Source organism: Perognathus longimembris, chromosome 2 (genome assembly GCF_023159225.1).
Source record: "Perognathus longimembris pacificus isolate PPM17 chromosome 2, ASM2315922v1, whole genome shotgun sequence".
In the NCBI taxonomy this organism is placed as follows: Eukaryota; Metazoa; Chordata; class Mammalia; order Rodentia; family Heteromyidae; genus Perognathus; species Perognathus longimembris.
The window spans coordinates 59,650,993-59,671,120 of record NC_063162.1 but is presented as its reverse complement, the minus strand read 5'-3'; the positions used below and the strand labels follow the sequence as shown (position 1 = coordinate 59,671,120).

Sequence of the window (20,128 nt, the reverse complement as noted above, 5' to 3'; positions counted from 1 at the left end):
CTCTTCTAAACAACCTTTAATACAACAATATATTATTATTATTTTTTTTTTTTTGGCCAGTCCTGAGCTTTGGACTCAGGGCCTGAGCACTGTCCCTGGCTTCTTTTTGCTCAAGGCTAGCACTCTGCCACTTGAGCCACAGCACTACTTCTGGCCATTTTCTATATATGTGGTGCTCAGGAATTGAACCTAGGGCTTCACTTATATGAGGCAAGCACTCTTGCCACTACAATATATTATTATTAACCATGGACATCCTGCCATACAGTAGATATCCAGAAACAATTTTTCTTAGTTAATCCTCTGTGGCTCATCTCCACTATGTTCCTGTATCACACACTAAACTTATCAACCCACCCCACAGTCACTGGTAACCCCATTCTGCCGTCTGCCTTTTTAAAATTTAAGTTTTATTGTAAAGGTGATGCATCTGTATTCTTCATGAAACCCTATATAATAGGTAGATTAAAATGCAAGCAAAAGTTTTGCCCTCAAGCCGAGCACACACATGCACACATGCACGCATTTCATTGGATATAACAGTCTCACAGACTTTTCTGCTCAGGATGGGCTTGAACCAGGATTCTCAGATCTCAGCCTAAGACGAATTATACGAGTGAGCAATCAATGCTGGGTTCTCTTGAGTTTTTAACTATAACACAATGAAGTGCTTTCAGGGAAAGAGACACCCTGAATAACAATTAACAAGTGACATAACACGTGAAAGAAAGAATGCAACCTGAAACACAGCACACTGGAAATACTCCAAAGAGTGGTTGTAACAGTATTATGTAGTCTTGAGTAATGGTAACTGTAACATTCCTGAGGTATTAAAAATGAACCAACATGTTACAATTCAGGAAACCAGAACACAGTCAATAATTGTTTAATTCAAAAGAATTAATAGTGTATTGTGAAGATAAAGAATAATGTATAAATCATCACAATATGAACATATTGCCAAGAGGTTAACTCTTCACACCTTCATCTTCCTCCACACTCCCCACATCATGAGCCCTGTGCAGAGCCACTCCACACTTGCTAGATGAGGTGACCGGCCTTTTTTAACCGCTCCGGAGTTTCTTTGCAAACCTGCTCAGACCTTGACAGCATCTTTTCTCTGACCATTGCTACTTCCCATTCCTTTAAATGTACCTCTAAAGACTTGAATTCATAGTTTAGGTTATGGTTTTCTAAACTTTGTTTCCTCTCCTGACCTCTCTCCTATGTTCATCTACCTTTTGGACACCTCAGTATGGACGTACTGTAGGTACTCAAACTTGAAAGAGTGGAAAGCCAACTTTTCTTCCTTTTAAAACAAACTCGCTCTTCATTCTAAAACTATTCCTTTTATCAACAGCAAGAAGCTGCTGGCTTATTAGCATCACTGTCATTTTAGGATCACAGTGAGTTATTTTCACTTTGCCCATAAGGACCACACAGCTTTCACAACTAACACTGTTTCCTCTTAGTCCTCTTTCATCACTGCTTCCCCTCCATGGGTTCCACTCTATGCTATCGTCTTCTGATTAACACCACATCACACCAGCATCCCTCCCCATGCACCCAACACGGTAACAGAACTTCCCTTCTCTTGTGGCTCAGTAGTACCTGGCACTGGCCACAATCTCCTGCAGAAACATTCTGTCCTAAAACCACTGCATGCTATTGATTTTGATCATCCTTTTCTGTTCCTTTCCAGCTTCCTCTACAGGATACTCCCCAGCAACCCTCAAAAGGGTTTTCTTTTCAGGGCGTTCTTGGCCTTTTCCTTTGTTATATATTCCCAGGGCAATTTCATCTACTCCCAGAGCCTTAGTTATCATCTAAGACTTTCCAACATTTTCTATCACTTGAGCTGTCCCTCTACTCAAAATAGATACACACACTCAGAAGTCTTATTAGTCATCAGATATCTCAAAGCTACCTCAAACTGCATGTGCAACCATAAATCCTTCATTTCCCCAATTCCTACAAAATTCCTTCCCTCTCAGAAGCTGCTGGCAGAAAGGCATTAAATATATACCTGACTATTCACACTTCCCTATCCAACATACCATGAACTTCAACTTACCAATTCCTGTTTTCCTATTCACCTCTTGCTCAGACTGACATTACTGATTCTATATTACTGGATTCTCTTTCCTTTCCCTCACATTTCTGTTCTCTGCTGCCAACACATTTAACAGCTGGACATATCTGCCCAACCCACAACTCCTTGCACCTTCTTCTTTTTTTTGGGGGGGTGGGCAGTCCTGGGCCCTGGACTCAGGGCCTGAGCACTGTCCCTGGCTTCTTTTTGCTCAAGGCTAGCACTCTGCCACTTGAGCCACACAGTGCCACTACTGGCCACTACTGGTGCTGGGGAATCGAACCCAGGGCTTCACGTATATGAGGCAAGCTTTCTTGCCACTAGGCCATATTCCCAGCCCCCTTGCACTTTCTTAACTAAGGGGTGGGGGCTTGAAATCTATTATGATTATGCTATGTGCCCCCTTAACTGCAGGGGATTAGATGAAGGATAAACAACTGACCTAAGAAGTAGCTCAGAATCTCTCCAGGGGATCTGGAAATGGTAAAGAAACTCAAAGGGTGTGGATTAGCTTTGTGGTTAGAGAAGCTAGTATACATAGAAAAATGAAGGACACCCAGAGAAAAGCCAGTATACACAGGAAAATGAAGAGACACAGACAAAAATAAAGATGAGCCCCAAGGAGGTATGAAAAGAGAGCATCTCATATTAACTCCATGTCTGGCACATCTCATATTAACTCCATGTCTGGCGCTGGTCGAGCATCACTTTCAACCTTTCCATATATTGAACTTCTCTGGATCACTTTTCTTTGCCTTTTGGTTACATTTCTTGTAACAATTCCTTGAATAAATGTTCTAAGTCAGAATTTTGATCCTGACTCTTCCTTACTGTGCCTCATACCACAGTCCCTCTGCCCAAGCCTTCATCAGGGATTCCAGGGGTCTGGAGGGTTTGGCTACAGCTTCTTCCCTTACTAGATTCTCTGGCCTTTCCAATTCCAGGATTTAGCCACAGTCAACTCCTTTCGATGTAGCACAATCTCTCTCACCTGCAGACAGTTATTCCCACTCACCTTCTCAGACCAAGCACACTCATCTGTGAGGCATCAAGTTCAATGGTCACTGCACTAATTCTCAGCCACACTTGGCATTTCTCCCTAGTAGTGTATGCATTACTATGAACTGAAAATGCCTGTGCTCCCCATTCGACTAAAGCCTTTGTAAGGGCAGAAGAGTACATGTTTTGCTCATAGCTCTGTTAGCAGAATTGTAAAGCAGATACTCAGATAGGTTTGAATGATTAGTCCAACCAGTTGTCAAATAGTGTTGATTTCATTCTAATATCTGGGTAAAATACCTTCTCTATTATTGTAGATATTGCCCTACTTGGAACTCATTTCTTCTGACCACTTCTGGTTATTTTTGCATGTATATATACGTACATGAGTATTTACTTATACAGTACTGGGGTTTGAACTCAGGGTCTCATGCTTGCTAAGTAAGCTTTCTACCACTTGAGCGACACTTTTTTGCTTCAGTTATTTATTTCAGAGTCTTTGCTATTTGCCAAGGACAGTTTGAACCTCAACCCTCCTATTCACACCTCCCGTATTGGTGGGGTGACAGGTATGTACCTTCAAACAAATTTAATTGGTTGAGATAGGATTTCACTAAGTTTTTGCTCAGATTTTCTTCAAGCTGAGACACTCCAGATCTTCACCTCCCAAGAAACTAGAACAACAGGTGTGATACAATACTCCCAGCCTCTATTTTGGGAGGGAGCAATACTGGGGTTGAATTCAGGGTCTTGTGCTTGCAATGCAGACGCTCTACCACTGAGCCATACCTTGAGTTCTTTTTTTTTGTGCTTTTGCTTGTTTACTTGCTTGGTTGGAACTGGGGTTTGAAGAATCTCGCACTTGCTTGGCTGGTACTCTGCCACCAATCCCACACCTCGAGAACAGTTTTTTGCTAGTTAATGGAGATCGAGTCGCTAGATTTTTCTACCCTAGCTAGCTTCAAATTATGATTCTCTAGATCTCAGCTTCTTGGACAGCTAGGATCACAAACATAAGTCACCATAGCTTGGCTTAACTTATCTCCCTTCCTGCCCAGGCACATCCTTGGACTCCAATTCTCTTATTTCTCCCTGTTCACCAATTAGGATTATAGGTATAAGCCACTAGCACCTTGCCTACAGCTATGATGGTACATCTGCAACTTCAAAAACTTTGAAGGAATAAATGGTAACTATTTTTGGACCATGCAAAAGGTCAAACACTACAGAACCAGCGAAATGATCTTGCAGTCATAAAGAAGTTAAATAAATCTCTAAATAATACCTTTAAAAACAGTTTCACCTTATTTCACTCATTTTAAGAAAACTAGGCAAACTTCATATATCCTGATTTAGCTATTCAATGTAGCTATATCCTGGCTTAGTTACAAAGACCCTTGACAGAGAGAAATAGGGAGTTTTACAGAGATAGTTATCTAGTTTCAATATTGTTAATAATTTGTATATTTTTGCATTAATAACTTGTCACTTTCCTTTAGATCAGATACAATTCCAAACTGATGGAAATAACTAGTAGTTACCACTACAGTAATAAAACATAGATTACAAGATACAATTATTCTTGATCAAGTAATTTTTTGGAGAATTTACTAAGATTACCTGTCAAAGAGACAGTATGATCGACTGCTCTAGTTTTGCAAGAACGCCTTATTCTAGCACTATAATCTCTTAAAAATCAATTGGAAGAGATGCTACCAATCAAGACACATTGTACTTATAAGCTGACATACTGAATGGTAACCCCTATGGACAAAAAAAATAATTAAAAATATAATTCACAAATTCAATTGTCAAAAGCAAACAAATTCCTGTGTTTGGACTTTTCTCCCTTGATATAACAATTAATAGTAATCCTGACATTTCAGAAAACAATATTCCTCTAGTCAAATTGCTTTTTTTTAAAAAAACAACAACTCTTTATGTCCCAAAGTAGAACAGTGCCTTTTCTGAGGCACAAGCACTATCTTCCTAGGAGACCACAAGGATACCTGAAAAGAGCAAGGATTTTAGCTCTGATGAGGATCCACACATTTTCCCTTCCTACTTAATAGTTTTTTGATCCTAGGCAACTTAAATAACCAACTTGATTTCTCACTTCACTTGTAAAATGGGAACATTTATATTTGTCTGTTTATTATACTAAATAATACAGACTAATCAATAAATCAACGAACTATTTTATTAAACAAATTTTGGTTCTCTTTTTACTTAACCTACCACAAGATATTTCTTTTTTTTTTTTTTTTTGGCCAGTCCTGGGACCTGGGCTCAGGGCCTGAGCACTGTCCCTGGCTTCTTTTTGCTCAAGGCTAACACTCTGCCACTTGAGCCACAGCACCCCTTCTGGCCATTTTCTGTATATGTGGTACTGGGGAATTGAACCCAGGGCCTCATGTATACGAGGCAAGCACTCTTGCCACTAGGCCATATCCCCAGCCCACAAGATATTTCTTAAAGAACACAGGGATGATTTCAAAACTAAAACTCTCCTCATGCTTGTTATAAACATAATCTCTACTGGCCAGCCATTTTATTCTCATTACTTGGTTTCAAACTCAAGGAGAACAATGTTATGGATTTGCTGTTAAACATGCCTTATTTTATTCATCCAGGTGTTTCCCCAGTAGCCTTGTACAATGATAAGGGTATACACACTTAATAAGTATTACTACTAAACAGCGTATAGTACTTCAAAAACCCAAGCTGCAAAATATCCTAGAAAATGGTGCCAGGAGGCACCAAGAAAAAGATGAGTTATTCACTCTATGTCAAATGTGAGTAAATGCATGTGCAGACTGGCAATTAAATCCAAGTCCAAAACAATTCTTTCAAGAAATAAAATCATTTCAGTATTTTAATGCAGTCTTTACTTCTGATCCAAACATGAGCTGATACTCAGAGGAGTTTTTAAACAATCAGATACTGTTAAGAAATTTTCCATTACATCCATGTAAATCACCTGAATAATGGGTCCAGATAAGACTCAATTAGTTTAAAAGCAAACAGTGCTCAGGGCAGAAGGCATTCCCAATGCAGGTAAACTGCAAGCTGGACTGCCACAATGGGGCGTGTGCGCCACCTAGCGGGACAAAGAGAAAGTCAACTGAATTCTGTTGTGTCCTAAGGACAATAAAAAGGACTATGTTTATTAGGAACAACAGTAAATTACACTCCATAAAAGGTAGTAGAGAACTGAGATGTTAGGGAAATAGGAAGGATAAGATATAAAGAGGTGACAAATTTGTGTGAGAGGAATTTAAGAGTTTATAGAAAACTAAAGGATGGAAATCAAAGATTCCCCCCCCCCCCCAAAAATCATAACCATTAGACCCCATCTCAGTGTATACAAGACATACAGGAAGAAAGATTTCCTACTAGCCAAGGTCTGAAGAAGAGAAACAGACAGTAAGAGAAGAGGGCAAGCAGCTTCTGTGGGAAGAACAGGGAGATGGGCCTTACACAGTGAGTTTGTATGGGGTTAAAAAGGAGAATCAAGTCTCTCTCAAAAAATGCTTTTTAAATTGTACCGTCTAGTATCATAGAGGCAGGACAGTACTGGGTCATACTTCTGTGAGTAAACAACTCCTTATACCTAGTTTTATGATGTGTAGTGACTGTGCTTTATTAGAGCTATTTTTTTTTTTTTTTTTTGGCCAGTCCTGAGCCTTGGACTCAGGGACTGAACACTGTCCCTGGCTTCTTCCCGCTCAAGGCTAGCACTCTGCCACCTGAGCCACAACGCTCCTTCTGGCTGTTTTCCGTATACTTGGTGCTGGGGAATCGAACCTAGGGCTTCATGTATGGGAGGCAAGCTCTCTTGCCACTAGGCCATATCCCCAGCTCCATATTAGAGCTATTTTTAATGATGTATCTTAAGAATGTTTTAGGGCTGGGAATGTGGCCTAGTGGTAGAGTGCTTGCCTCGCATACATGAAGCCCTCGGTTTGATGACTCAGCATCACATATACAGAAAAAGCCAGAAGTGGCTCAAGTAGTGGAGTGCTAGCTGGCCTTGAGCAAAAAAGAAGCCAGGGACAGTGATCAGACTCTTGAGTTCAAGCCCCAGGACTGGCAAAAAAAAAGTTTTATTTCCAGATGATTGAGAATCTAATGAAAAAGAAGTGTTTTTTTTTTTTAAATTGATTTGTTTATTGTCAAAGTGATGTACAGAGGTGTTACAGTTTCGTATGTAAGGCAGTGTAAGTATATATCTTATCTTGTTATTTCCTGTTTTTGTAAATTTAATTTTATTGTCAAGGTGATGTAGAGGGAGGGGTACAGTTACATATGTAAGGTAGTGAGCACATTAAAACAAAAACAAAAACCAGAATCCCCATCTGCTCAGAGACTCCCAAGATCATTCAGGCAAGAAGGCAAACCAAAGAAGCTGAGGTCTTTAGGGAATTTAGAATTTAAAATGCTTGCTTTCAAAGTGAGAAAGTGAGGTTTAAAAAATTCAGAAGCTACAAAATCAGAACAATCTTGTACAATTCACTTCTCACACGTAAAAATACAGTCTTGGAATAAATGAATTTAAAATTGCTCTTCATTCTAAAATTGAATGGCTTTAAGTATGAAACTAGAGGTTAGTAAAAAGAAAATGCATTTTTTTTTGTATTTTCCCCTCATCAAGTCACATAAACATTAGAATGTACTTCAAGTTCTGAAAAGAAAACAGATGACTGACCCCAAGCAAAAGAGAAACTAGGTAAGAGAAACAAGACACTTGCTTATTTTACAGCAAGACACAAATAATGGTCAGGTCAGAAAAAGACACCGATGAAATGCAGTAACAATGGCTAAGAATTTAGCCAGAACAACAGATAACTCTGGCCTATGTACCTTTCTGAGACCCACCATGTAGGTAGGAGGTGAGGGAGAACAGAGGATGGGGAGATGGAAGCGTACACTGTGGGAAGGAACAGAGAAAACCAGCAACAGACAGTTGCTATGCCAGGCAGACAGATGTCAGTGAATGAAAATAGGTTAGAAAGGAAGGGTGAATCTATTCTGGCACCCCATACCTGGAGAGCCACATGAGAACTGAGCCAGGCAAATGAACCTGGATAACTCAATGGAAGGAAAGATTTGAGCAGTAATGGAAAGAATCCACACGATGTACATGCCAACCTGATGTATAAGCAGTACACAAGAAGTTAAAATGGAAGAAATTCCTGTGTGTGCAGGGAAAGGTAGTGATGACACTAAAGCAAACAGAAACCGTACTTGTGTCAGTATATTCTCATTTTACATTTAACTGATACCATGAAAGATGCAGGCTAAAGAGTATCTTAAGGAAGGCTTGTAGGAGGTAGCTATTTGCTGGACACAAGTGGCTTACCCTTGTAATCCTAGCTACTCAGGAAGTTGAGATATGAGGCTCAGGGTTCAAAGCCAGCCCAGGCAGCAAAGTGCCCTGAGACTCTTATCTCCAATTAATCACTCAAAAGAAATGAAGTGTGGCTCAAAGTGATAGGATGCTAGCACTGATCAAAAGAGCTAAGGAACAGTGCCCAGGTTCTGACTTCAAGCCCCATGACCAATTAAAAAAAGAACTATTTGCCTGAAAGTTTTGTGTGCACCCATGTGTGTATGTGTATGTGTGTGTGTGTGTGTGTGTTTGTGTCACATACGGTCCTGGGGCTTGAACTCAGGGCCTGGCCACTGAGCCTCTTGTTGCTCAAGGCTAGCTAGTCTTCTACTACTTGAGCCACTTCTGGCGTTTCCTGGGTAGTTTACTGGATAAAAGTTTCAGGACTTTACTATCCCAGGGCTGGCTTTGAACTGTGATCCTCAGATCGCAGCCTCCTGACTAGCTAGGATTATAGGTGAGAGCCATTACTGCCTAGCTATCTGAAAGCTTCTGAAAAACCATTGCCTCGGTTTTTTTTTTTTTTTCCTCTTACAGTTTCATGAGGTAGGCTCTGATCAGGTGTTATTTTTCAGTTTTGCCCCTTACTGAACTTCATATAAAAGAACTTGATGTAAATGTGCTCACTGTGGTATTGCTTCTTTCACTGGATTTTATAATTGTGACCACGTATGTATAGTACAGATTATTCTTATGGAATGGTATTTTATACTCCACTATATGAATACACTGGTTTATCTATACTACCGTTGGGTTATGACAGTAGATGCTGCTATAAATGTGCTGACAGAGGCCTCCCACACATATCTGCTCATATTTGTTTAAGGTATTTATTTTCTAGAATATCTAGAAGTTAAACTGCTGGGTCACAGAATATGCACACTTTACTAGGTGATAAGATAATGAGCTTGAAAAGGTATAATATCAATTCCTGAAAGTGACAACTTTAAGAATATCCCTGTTTTAATGTATTTCTGCAAATATTAATGAGATTAGATATCTTTTCTGTCTCCTAACTAGTTATTTCCTCCTTTTGAAGTCCTTTTCTAACTGTTCTCTACATATTCTTGACAACAAGCAAATATCTTCCTTTAATCAGATAATAAGGACCCCACCCCCACCCCTTGGGACACAGGCAGACAGGAGACTGTAAAAGCACTATCAAATCCTATTAACGTACTGCTAATGTGGATGACAAGCTTCATTGTAAGTATCTCTTCTTATACTGTTTATAGGTTCCTTTAAATGTGTGAAGACCTTGAGGACGGGCGGTCTGACTCATGAACTGACAGCTGTTAGGCCCTTCCTTGGAGCCCTGACTGGGATGCTCTGATCCCAAAGCACAGTTCCAGCTCCAGAAGGTAATGAATGCTCCAGCAGTACCCTGTTGCTATAGGTCTCAGCCAACTCTAGAAGGCCTTGTAGTCATTTCCAGACCTTCCTTCCCATGGTGGCTCAGGAAAAGACCTGTGACTGGTGCCAACACAATCCTTCATTGGTATGAGCAGACTGCCATGATTGGTACACACACCCTTGTCACATCTCATTTCTGGCTACACAAGCAGAGCATGCTGTTCAGCTCACTTGGTTTGCAGCTAGAAGACACCCAATCCTGTGTTGTCCCCTGGTGTTGCAGTGGTGGGTCCAATAAGGAATTCTCTTGTGTGGTCTTCCTTGTCTACTTTTGATCTCTCATCTCTAGTAGAAGAGTTGAGCTGGTAACACAAAGAGAAGAGAGGGGGAGAGAAAAAAAAGAGGTAAGGACAGTAGTAGTATGGTATGCCAGAGCCATCCCAGAGAAACTAGTCAAGGGGCTGACTTGGTTCCCAGGGCAGCATGGCAGCTCTGGGTGGACTGGGCCATCAGGCCTGCCACCCACAGCACAGGGAAGCGGGGCTCATGGCGATGGTAATGCTGACCAGAGTAAGCTTTTCAAGATTTTCCTTCATGAAGACTTCCTGATTTCAAACTGTTTCTGTAGGGCTAGGAATATGGCCTAGTGGTAAAGTGCTCGCCTCGTATACATGAAGCCCTGGGTTCAATTCCTCAGCACCACATATACAGAAAAAGCCAGAAGTGGCACTGTGGTTCAAGTGGTAGAGTGCTAGCCTTGAGCAAAAAGAAGCCAGGGACAGTGCTCAGGCCCTGAGTTCAAGCCCTAGGACTGGCAAAAACCAAAACAAAACAAACCCTTTCTGTAATAAGGCCAAGTAAGATTCTTTTTCTCAGGAAGCTTCTGAGGCTCAACTTTAAAGGGAAGAGGAAGATTTGTCAAAAATCATCCTCCAGAAACACCCCTCACTACTTCTACTTATTCATGTTTCCAGAGGCGGAGGAGAGAAAACTCAAGGTTTCCCTGTTTTGGATAAAAGCCAATTTTAAGTGGAAGAGAACTTTCCAGACATACTATGCCTTCATTTGCTTTCTCTCTCATTGACCTGATATTTTAGAAGGAATTTTTTCTTTTTAACTTTTCTTTTAAGGTGACCTCAAATATGCTATACAACCATGGCTGGCCTTGAACATCCAATCCTCCTCCACCAATCTCCCATGTGCTACAATTACAGGCATGCACCATAGCATCCAGCTCCTGAAGCTGCTTTTATGTTAAAGCTACAAATTAAATTTCTCTAATTCAGATTACTTAGTGAGCTGACATAGCTTGTGTATCCTGAGATATTAATTCATCACATCAAAATTCTCAAATTTACTTGTTAATACTTGCAGTTTTCCTTTTGATGTTTGTATATTTTATTTCATGCTAAACTGTGTCTTCTCTTTTCTGGGTTGGGGGGGTCAGTTTTGTTAAAATATTGCCCACTGAGTTTTAAATGTTTTTCACTTTTAAATTTCCAAGTTTCTACTTTACATTTATTTGCAGAGACTTTCTCTGTTGAGAATTTTTCATTGTTTCACATTCATAACTTCTTGGTGAAATGCTATTTTGTGGCTGTCTTAAAAATCTCTATCCTCGGGCTGGGGATATGGCCTAGTGGCAAGAGTGCCTGCCTCATATACATGAGGCCCTGGGTTCGATTCCCCAGCACCACATATACAGAAACTGGCCAGAAGTGGCGCTGTGGCTCAAGTGGCAGAGTGCTAGCCTTGAGTAAAAAGAAGCCAGGGACAGTGCTCAGGCCCTGAGTCCAAGCCCCAGGACTGGCAAAAAAAAAAAAAAAAAACAAGAAAGAAAAAAATCTCTATCCAATAATTCTACCACCTGTGTTACGTCACTGAGAGCATGAATTATCCTTTGTAATTCAAGCTGAGGCATTTTTTGGTTCTTGGTATGAAAGACTTCATATGGACATCTGGATATTTGGGGTATTATGTTAGGAGACTTAGGACCTTACTTTTTGCCCACTCTATCACAGCAGGCTTCCTCTGAGATGGTGAAGGAACTACCTAGAGTCAGACAGAAGCAGCTTCCTCAGTAGGATTTTGCTAGGAAAATTCTAGTGAGAAGAGAGAGAAGGGAAAGAGTAATTCATGCCTTGGGACTATGGGAGTTCAAGCTCCCTGTCAATGGGCTCTCCTCCCACTTTTCCTCCATTGATAATTTGGTAGAAAGATCTACCTTGTTGCAACCTGAAAATGGTGAGAAAGTCTAGACCCCCACCTGCCCTTTGCTAGGCAGGATGATTTTTTTTTCTGCTTGTTTTTTTGTTTTTGCTACTTTCTAAAACTTTTCTGTAGTTGTTACCCCTTCACTAGTCCTTGGTTTTAAAGAAAACAGACTTTTCTTGTATTGCTACCTTCTCTACATTCATTCTGGTTTATTTGAGACATTAAGAAAACCCAGGATTTTTATAGTTAAGCCACCTTCTTCTCCCCATTTTTCAGTCTTCTCAGGTAGGCTTTACAATATTGTCCAGGTTGTTAACTGAATTTAGCAGGAAAAAGAAAAAAAATGCTTACTCTACTTTGGAAGTGGTAGTCTGTACTGTATGAGTCTATATTACCATTTTTAAGGTTTGCTTTTCTTCACTGTTAAGCTTCAGAGAGATAATGTGTTAAAGAATTGGGTCTGGGACTCAAATTTTCCTTGTTCATTTTATTCATTTGCATCCTTATGAATCCATTGTCTTTCTAGGAAAAAAAAGACAAAGAAGCTTTTACAAAAACTATATGCTGGCTAAAAAATGACAAAGAAGTCAAAAACTAGCTATTTGCTAACTCACTGATCAAACTGTGGTCACTCAGTACTTATGAGAAAGGGTAAACCACAAAGTATGTAGTTCACACAGCTATTAGATTGGGCCATGAACAGGGAATTGCAAACAACTTAATTTAGATCTATTTCTATGGTCTTGTATACTCTCAAAGACAAGTATGGTAGTTTCCTATTAATCAATTGTAAAGGTATGATTTGTTCTTACTATTTTATGCCTTGAATTCAATCATATGTTGTAATTCTTGATTTCCTTTCAACTTTCAGTCTTTATTTTACTGAGATTGTGAATTTTTTAATAAAAAATTAAACGTTTTAGATGATTTCTTTTAGAAAGCCATCTACCTAGAGTTTTTCTCTTGATTCTATATGGCTTTCAATGAGAAGACAGGACAATAGGAGATATATGCACAATCCTATTGCAGTCCTAAGTAGAGTTCCTGCATTCACACAGTCTGGTATACCTCCCTTGTCTCACAGTGATTAGAACTACATGAGTTTGGCATATTTACGTATACGTTTTCCAAGAACTATGGACATTTGCAAAGCAGGAAGCTTCTACTTACTTTGCTAAAGTTTCCCAAACTAAAGCATGCTGCACTGTTTTTATATAATGTTAAAAATATATTTTGAATTTAGTGAGGATGATTAATCATGCATTAGGAAGCTAGCAAATATATCAACGAGATCCAGTTTGCTGATGTAGAAATAGACACTGCAAAGAAACCCAATGGGATCTCATGTGGTGCCCGTATTCCCAAGGCAGGAATGAACAGAAATGCTTTGGTTTAAGTACATGATGAAAAAAAAAAAAAAAGAAAAACTACTGGGAAACAACAAACAGCAGATGGCCAATCCAGAAACAGCCTTAAACAGGATAGCTCTTCAGGAATAAAGGCAACAGGGAATTATAGATAGAATCTGTAAATCCAAAGCAGTTCACAAATTTGTGCAGTCTTAAAAATATGCAGAGAAAAGGCAAATCTGTTGCTTTAAACTTTTCCAGCTTTACCTGGACCATATTGCCAAAGATGACCAACTACAGTTGCCCCTGTAGTCACAGATAGGATCCCAAATCAATGGAAAAGAGTATCACTCTAGTATCGTTGTTTTGCCAGGTATTTAATTTGCTAACTAATTGCTAATACACCAGAAATGCTCAAGGGGTAATTAGTCTAGGATGCAAAAACAATATGCACACACATATATGGAAGACTCTAGATTTGTAGTTGACAAAGCTATGGCACATATTCTCACATTTATTCATATATGGCACTACCTTCTGTTCTCTATCTCCTTTCACTTCCACATCCCTGTCCTCTAGTCTTCTCTTGATAACAGTAGAAACAGCCAGTACCAGTGGCTCATGGCTATGATTCTAGCTATTCAGAAGGCTGATATCTGAGGACCACAGTTCAAAGCTAACCTGAGCAGGAAAAGTCTATGAGACTCTATCTCCAATTAACCACCCCCCCAAAAAAGAAAAAAGCTGGAAGTAGAACTGTGGCTCAAGTGGTAGCACATTAGCCCCGAGTGTAAAAAAGTTAAGTGAGAACACAATGAATGCCCTGAGTTCAAGCCCCAGTACCAGCAAAAACCAAACCAAACCAAAACAACAAAAATAGTAGAAATGAAAAAACCTACACAAGTTGCAGTGCTTGCTAAGGCAAGCTGGAACTGCATTCAACTGAAGCCTTCATTTATGTCAACTGACTCAAGTACCCTGGGCACTGAGTTGTGCAGTAAATGGTTGAGAAAAAAATCGTCATCACTTTTATTCTTCATTTTATCAAAGAAAATATTTAATATTCAACCCATGGCCACAGAGTCCCTGTCCTTCCACTTTGTGATCTGACCCAAGGCCTCCACTCCTTTCCAGTCATTCCAAACCCTCCTACATTTCAGTCACTGGAGCTCCAAATCCCTCTAATTCTGTCTTCCAACCATCTCCATCTGCCTTGCCTATTGGCTTTGAAATCTTGGGCTGTCTCAAAGATAACCAAGGTATGGAATTTAAGTTGCATAAGAAAAGATGGGGAAAAGGTCAGGGCACTAAAAGCAATGTTCATACTGGTGATGTAAAGCAAACTACCCAAAAATGAGATAGAAGTTACAACAGGTCATTGTGATTGATGTCTACAAGTAGGCCAGTTTCAGATGTTGACTAGTTCCAGGCAGTGACCATGGGTACAGGTGGCTAGGAACATGGGCAGATTGTTATAGATGAGCATGTTAATAAGCTAAAGGTGCTGTGCTCTCCAGTGGTGTTACAAAGTATTTTGCTATAAGCAGTACTCTCAACTATTATTACCATCATTTCCTATTTGGGGGTTTTTACTGGGGATTGAACCCAGGAACGTTGCACTTGCTAGGCAAGTGCTTTACCACTGAGCTACATCCTAGCCCTCATTCCCTAACTCTTTGAGACAAAAGCAGAGAAACCTGCTCTTTTAAAGTTCAGGTTACTGGGCTCTAAGACCCAGGTCTCCTTCCTATTGTTGCCACCCAGCCTCCTAGTGAGGTTCCCCATGGACTGAGAACTTCTATCATTGAAGTTTTCCTCTTTACACTGGGCTTTCAGTTCTCTGACATGCTCATCTGTACAATCTACCCATGTATCCCCGTCCACTCATACCCAGGCCATGCTTAGAGCTAGTCATCATCTGAAATTGGCCCACTTGGAGACATCACAACTCACATTATCCGCTATAACCACTATCCATTTTCCAGCAGCTTGCTTTACACCATTGATAGAACACTAACTTCAGAAGGTCTTTAGTACCTGACTTTTCATCTTTCCCCCATTGTTTCTTAGACAACTTAAATTCCATATTCTATCCTATTAGAAATACTCATCAAGCTGGGTGTCAGCGACTCATGCTTGTAGTCCTAGCTACTCAGGAGGATGAGATCTGAGAATCGTGGCAGGAAAGTCCATGAGACTCATATTTAAGTAACCACTAGAAAACTGAAAGTGGTACTATGGTAGAGCACTAGGCCTTGAGCAGAAAACTGAGTTCAAGCCCCACAACTAAGAAAAAAAATACTTATCAGGGTATGGAGGCATGGCTCAGGTTGTACCAGTCAGAGAATGAAAGCAAGCATCAGATACTAAAGTTCAAGTTCTGGTCTCGGACAAAAAAAGAACCAAAGATAACTCATCAATATCTTAAAACTCCTTAAGAACCCAGCTATTTGCCATTTCCATACCTACATCCGAGTACAAACAGGAAAGTAACCTAAGAAGATGAATAATCTATCATTCACGGTCAACTTAGCAAGTGTCTTCTTTGCTGCTAAAATTACTTTTCACTTGTCCAGCTCATTTGAAATTTTCTTTATTCTCTTCATACCTGCAGTCCTTATTTTTTTCTTCATAGAAGCAATATTAAAAAAACTTACAATATTTGGCTATCAAATACCTTCTTCATTCTTCATACTTACTGGCTTCTCTCATTCCTAAACAGGTCTCTCTACCAATGAAACATTCCTTCCAACACATGTGATTGGCTCTTTCAGAAGCATCAAACATACACTGTTCATCAACAGAACTCTGTGTCATTCTCTTTCCTTGTGCAGCAGTTTGGAAAACACTCTCTAAAGATACCAGGTGCTAGGAACTGGGATCAGATTTATAGTCTTAAAGTAAGAAATACAAAGCAGGTAAACTATATGAAATGGTCATCGAAACATTGGACCAAAGAGGGTTGTAATCCCTGATAAAAGGTAAACAAAGAGAGGTTGGACATGGTGGCTCATGCCTGAAATCCCAGCTACTTGGAAGGTTGAAGTTGGAGGCCAATTCAGAGAAAAAGTGGGACCACAAACAAGTGAAGAATGAAGATTCATGCCTGTAATCCCAGTTATGGTAAGAGGTTATAGGTAGGAGAATCATGACTGAGGCTAAGCCCAGGCAAAATATAGACCTTATCTGAAAAATAACTAAAGCTGGGTATGACTCAAGTAAAGTGCCTATCCATCAAGTGTGAAGTCCAGAGTTCAAGACACAGTACCACCCATCTCCCTTCCCCCCAAAAGAAAACAAATTAGGTGAGCTCTGTAAGTGCTCTGCTTTTCTGACTGGATCTGTTTCCAGGACAGTGTGTAGAAAGAGCCACACCAAACAGCATGGCAGCTTCAGGGAGTTGAGACAGACGAGAAAGTCAAACTTGGAACTTGTAGGTACTCAGAAGAGAACAGAAATCAGCACAGTGACCTCCTCCTGTGGTTCTGGGTCATTACTAATCTGCACATGGGTAAAACAGACTCTTGCAAACAGGAGGCAAACGGCAAATGCCTGGAAGCTCTCTAAGATTCAGAACATATTTGGAAATAAGGATGAAAGGTAAGCACAAACCTAGGGTCTGAATGTAAGGCAAAAATAAATTTTTTTCTTAATAAATTTTTATTCCAAATAAATCACAATCAAAATAAATGAAGCAGTCAAAACGGCATCACTCGCATTTGTTTTCAGTCCAGTGGAGGACAGGCAGCAGCCAGTTGTGATGACAGATGAAACCACAAACCATCTTTATAGAAAATCGCTCACAGTAATCCAGGGGTCAGCCATACTGTCTGGATTCATGTGTTCACCAATAAAGACATTAAAAAGAATTATCAAGGAAGTGCTTATTTCACCTGAAAAATAAAGATGTTACTCTGGATTCTTTTTCAGGTTTGCCTTTGACTGATTTTATGTAATCTTTTTTTTTTTTGGGGGGGGGGTGTTGAAAGGTAGTAGTGGGGTTTGAATTCAGGAACTTTCAGTAGGGTTTTGCTCTTGCTATTCTGGCACTAGACCACTTGATCTATACCTGCAATCCCCTAAAGGTAAACTTACCTGTGTTTTAAGCCACAGCTCCACATTCAGCTTTCTGCTTAATTGGAGTTAAGAGCCTCATAGACTTTCCTATTGGGCCTAGCTTTGAACTGTGATCCTCAGATTTTAGCCTCCTAGAAGTAAGGATCATAGAAGTGAGCCACCAGCAATCTGACTTTGGCTTGGTTGTGCTTGAGGCAGGGTCTGGCTTTATGCTCAGGCTCTTCTGGGCTGTCATTTCTCTATTGTACTTCCTTGTATTGCTGGGGATGACAAGCATGTGCCACTGTGCCCAGCCATTGTACTTCCTCATAGCTAGTATAACAGACATTGGCCACCATGCCCAGGCATTGAGTGAGATAGAAGCTCACGAATTTTCATGACTACTCTGGCCTCACAAACTGGGCTTCAAGAAGCTAGGATTACAGGCATCTGGTTCATGTAATCTTTATAGGCATTTTTTGTGAAGCTGGTTTCCTGCAACTGGTGATTCATTCATGACAGCAGTGATTCTTGTGCTTTCCATACAGTTTCTTTCCAGCCCTGAGGCAGTGGCATTCCACTAGTGTCTCTAAGGTACCCCATCCAACTGGTCACCTTGCCCTATCCCTCCAGGCAAAGCCTGTACATACACTAGCTCTTGGGTCTTGTAATTGTCAGAGACTATTCCCACTGTTTGATGAGGGTCCAACAGGCATCTGAAGGAGGCGATCACAGAGCTAGCTTAGCAAAAGGCCAGAGCAGAGAGAGGGCTGCAGTTGGGAAAGTGAAGGACAGACAGGAAAGTAGGAGTGACAGCTTACAAGTGCTAAGAAGATCTATAAGGATCACTTGCCTTTTTCATTGTCATTTTCTCACACATGCCCAGTGAGTTTTCCAAAGGCTAAACAATCTGTAATATCACAACAGGTTGAACTATTGTTTTTTCCTTTAGAAAACACTTGTTTTTCTCAAAATGTTGCTTATGATTTTACTACTTTGTAACTGAACGAACTTATCAAGATTTTATGGGCCTAATTTCTAATAAGGTGTACCTTGATAGCTATAGCCAACCTCTACCCCCCCCCCCAAAATAGTTCAGATTCTCAATAACTTTTTAAAGGCATTGGGATTTGAACTCAGGAAGCATCTAGGCCAAAAATCCTAAGTATAATGCAGCCTTTAATCTTAACCTGTATTTAGGAGACAGTAGAGACACAAGTAACACCTCAATAAAACAATCAACCAGATCCAAAATGTAGGAATAATCTCTAAAGCAACTGGCAAGAAGGCAATATCAGGAAAGGAAAAGGCAGAGGTAGGGACAACTGTAATAGGTTAAAAGTGACTAGCATACCAACAGTCAAATACAATACATTAATTCTGAATAAATCCAGATCGGAGAAAAACAGCCATGAGTTGGATTGACCTTTTGTGGGGAAAGAGGCAAAACAAGAGTGAAACAAGATGCTTCAATGGATGCGGTACCTACCGCCAACACCACTGCAAACTAACTATTCATGCATGAAAACACCTTCAAGAGAGCCAAAAACCATGTAGAGGATCACAGTACCTGGCTGCATTACAAACTGACCTTTTGGCAAACAAATGGAAAAACTTCAATACACACTAAGTTGAGAGTTTCCTCTGCAAATATGATGCATGTTGGAGAAGATGCTTGCAAACTGAAGCATTCTGGGTCAAATGCCACCAGAAATAAATTAGCATATTCTAAAATGCTAACAATTAGTATAGTGACTGAGTATACAAGTGTTCACTAATACTCTCAATGTGTTTACACATATAAGCATTCCTATTTGAAAACTGTGAGAAAACAAAGTCACTTAAAAAGCAAGGGGTGATCAGTAGTAAAGCACTAGAAAACAACAACAAAAAAGTAATAGATTCCATGGACAGGTGTGAGGAAGAAACACACTGATCTTAAGCCTCACGTGGCCCAGGCACTGCATGAACATTAATAAGTTAGGGCCATGAAACAAAGGTCACCAGTGTAAGAAATAATTCTATCTTCCAAAAGTTTAGAGTAGCAACTAAAACTAACACCCCTGGAAGACATCTCTCATTTCTCAAGAAAAGACAGAAAAAGCTACAAAAGAAATAACTTGTCTCTTTCAAATGCAATGGCTAAGAGTGATGGTAAATTTACAATTCTGAAATTTAATAAACATGGGAACTGGCTGGAAGATCAAGAAAATCAACAAATTCATGAAGACCTGTGAACCATTTACATACATATGTGAAGGCAGTAATAGCACAGTATGTATCTGATTCTACAGAATTAAATTCTCTCTGCAATCCCTCATTACATTTCTGCTGCAGATACTGCTGTAAAAGTATAGCCATTAGCCCAGCCTCAAAGTTGACTCTCCCATTTAATAACTCAAAGGCTATTCTGAAGTTTCTTTGTGGAAGAATTTTAAAAATTTTACTCAACGTGACTTCTTGATGTTTACTTCATAACAGCCTAAGCTTCTACAGCCTTTTAAACTTCAGCAATAGCATGCTAACAAATATGCCAGCTTCTTTTATATGTGACTACTCTTTCTCACTAATAGACATAAGAACATTACTCTGGCCTTTATCTTTCCTGAACTCTGCAAAAAATAAAATAAAATCTCATTTTCTATGCCACTTCCCTCCGTTTTTTATTCCTGC

General features: G+C 39.9%; 1 protein-coding gene across 5 annotated transcripts in view; it reads right to left on the bottom strand.

The window, feature by feature from the left end:
- Mapk8 (mitogen-activated protein kinase 8) overlaps positions 1–20,128 on the bottom strand; it is a 70,427-nt gene that overhangs the window by 40,179 nt on the left and 10,120 nt on the right. Inside the window, exon 2 of one of the 5 annotated variants that reach the window (XM_048339212.1) lies at positions 10,068–10,198. The exons of the other annotated variants lie outside the window; for them this stretch is intronic. The gene's annotated coding sequence lies outside the window, so the exon portion shown is untranslated. The remainder of the gene's footprint in view (positions 1–10,067; positions 10,199–20,128) is intronic. 5 annotated transcript variants of the gene reach the window in all.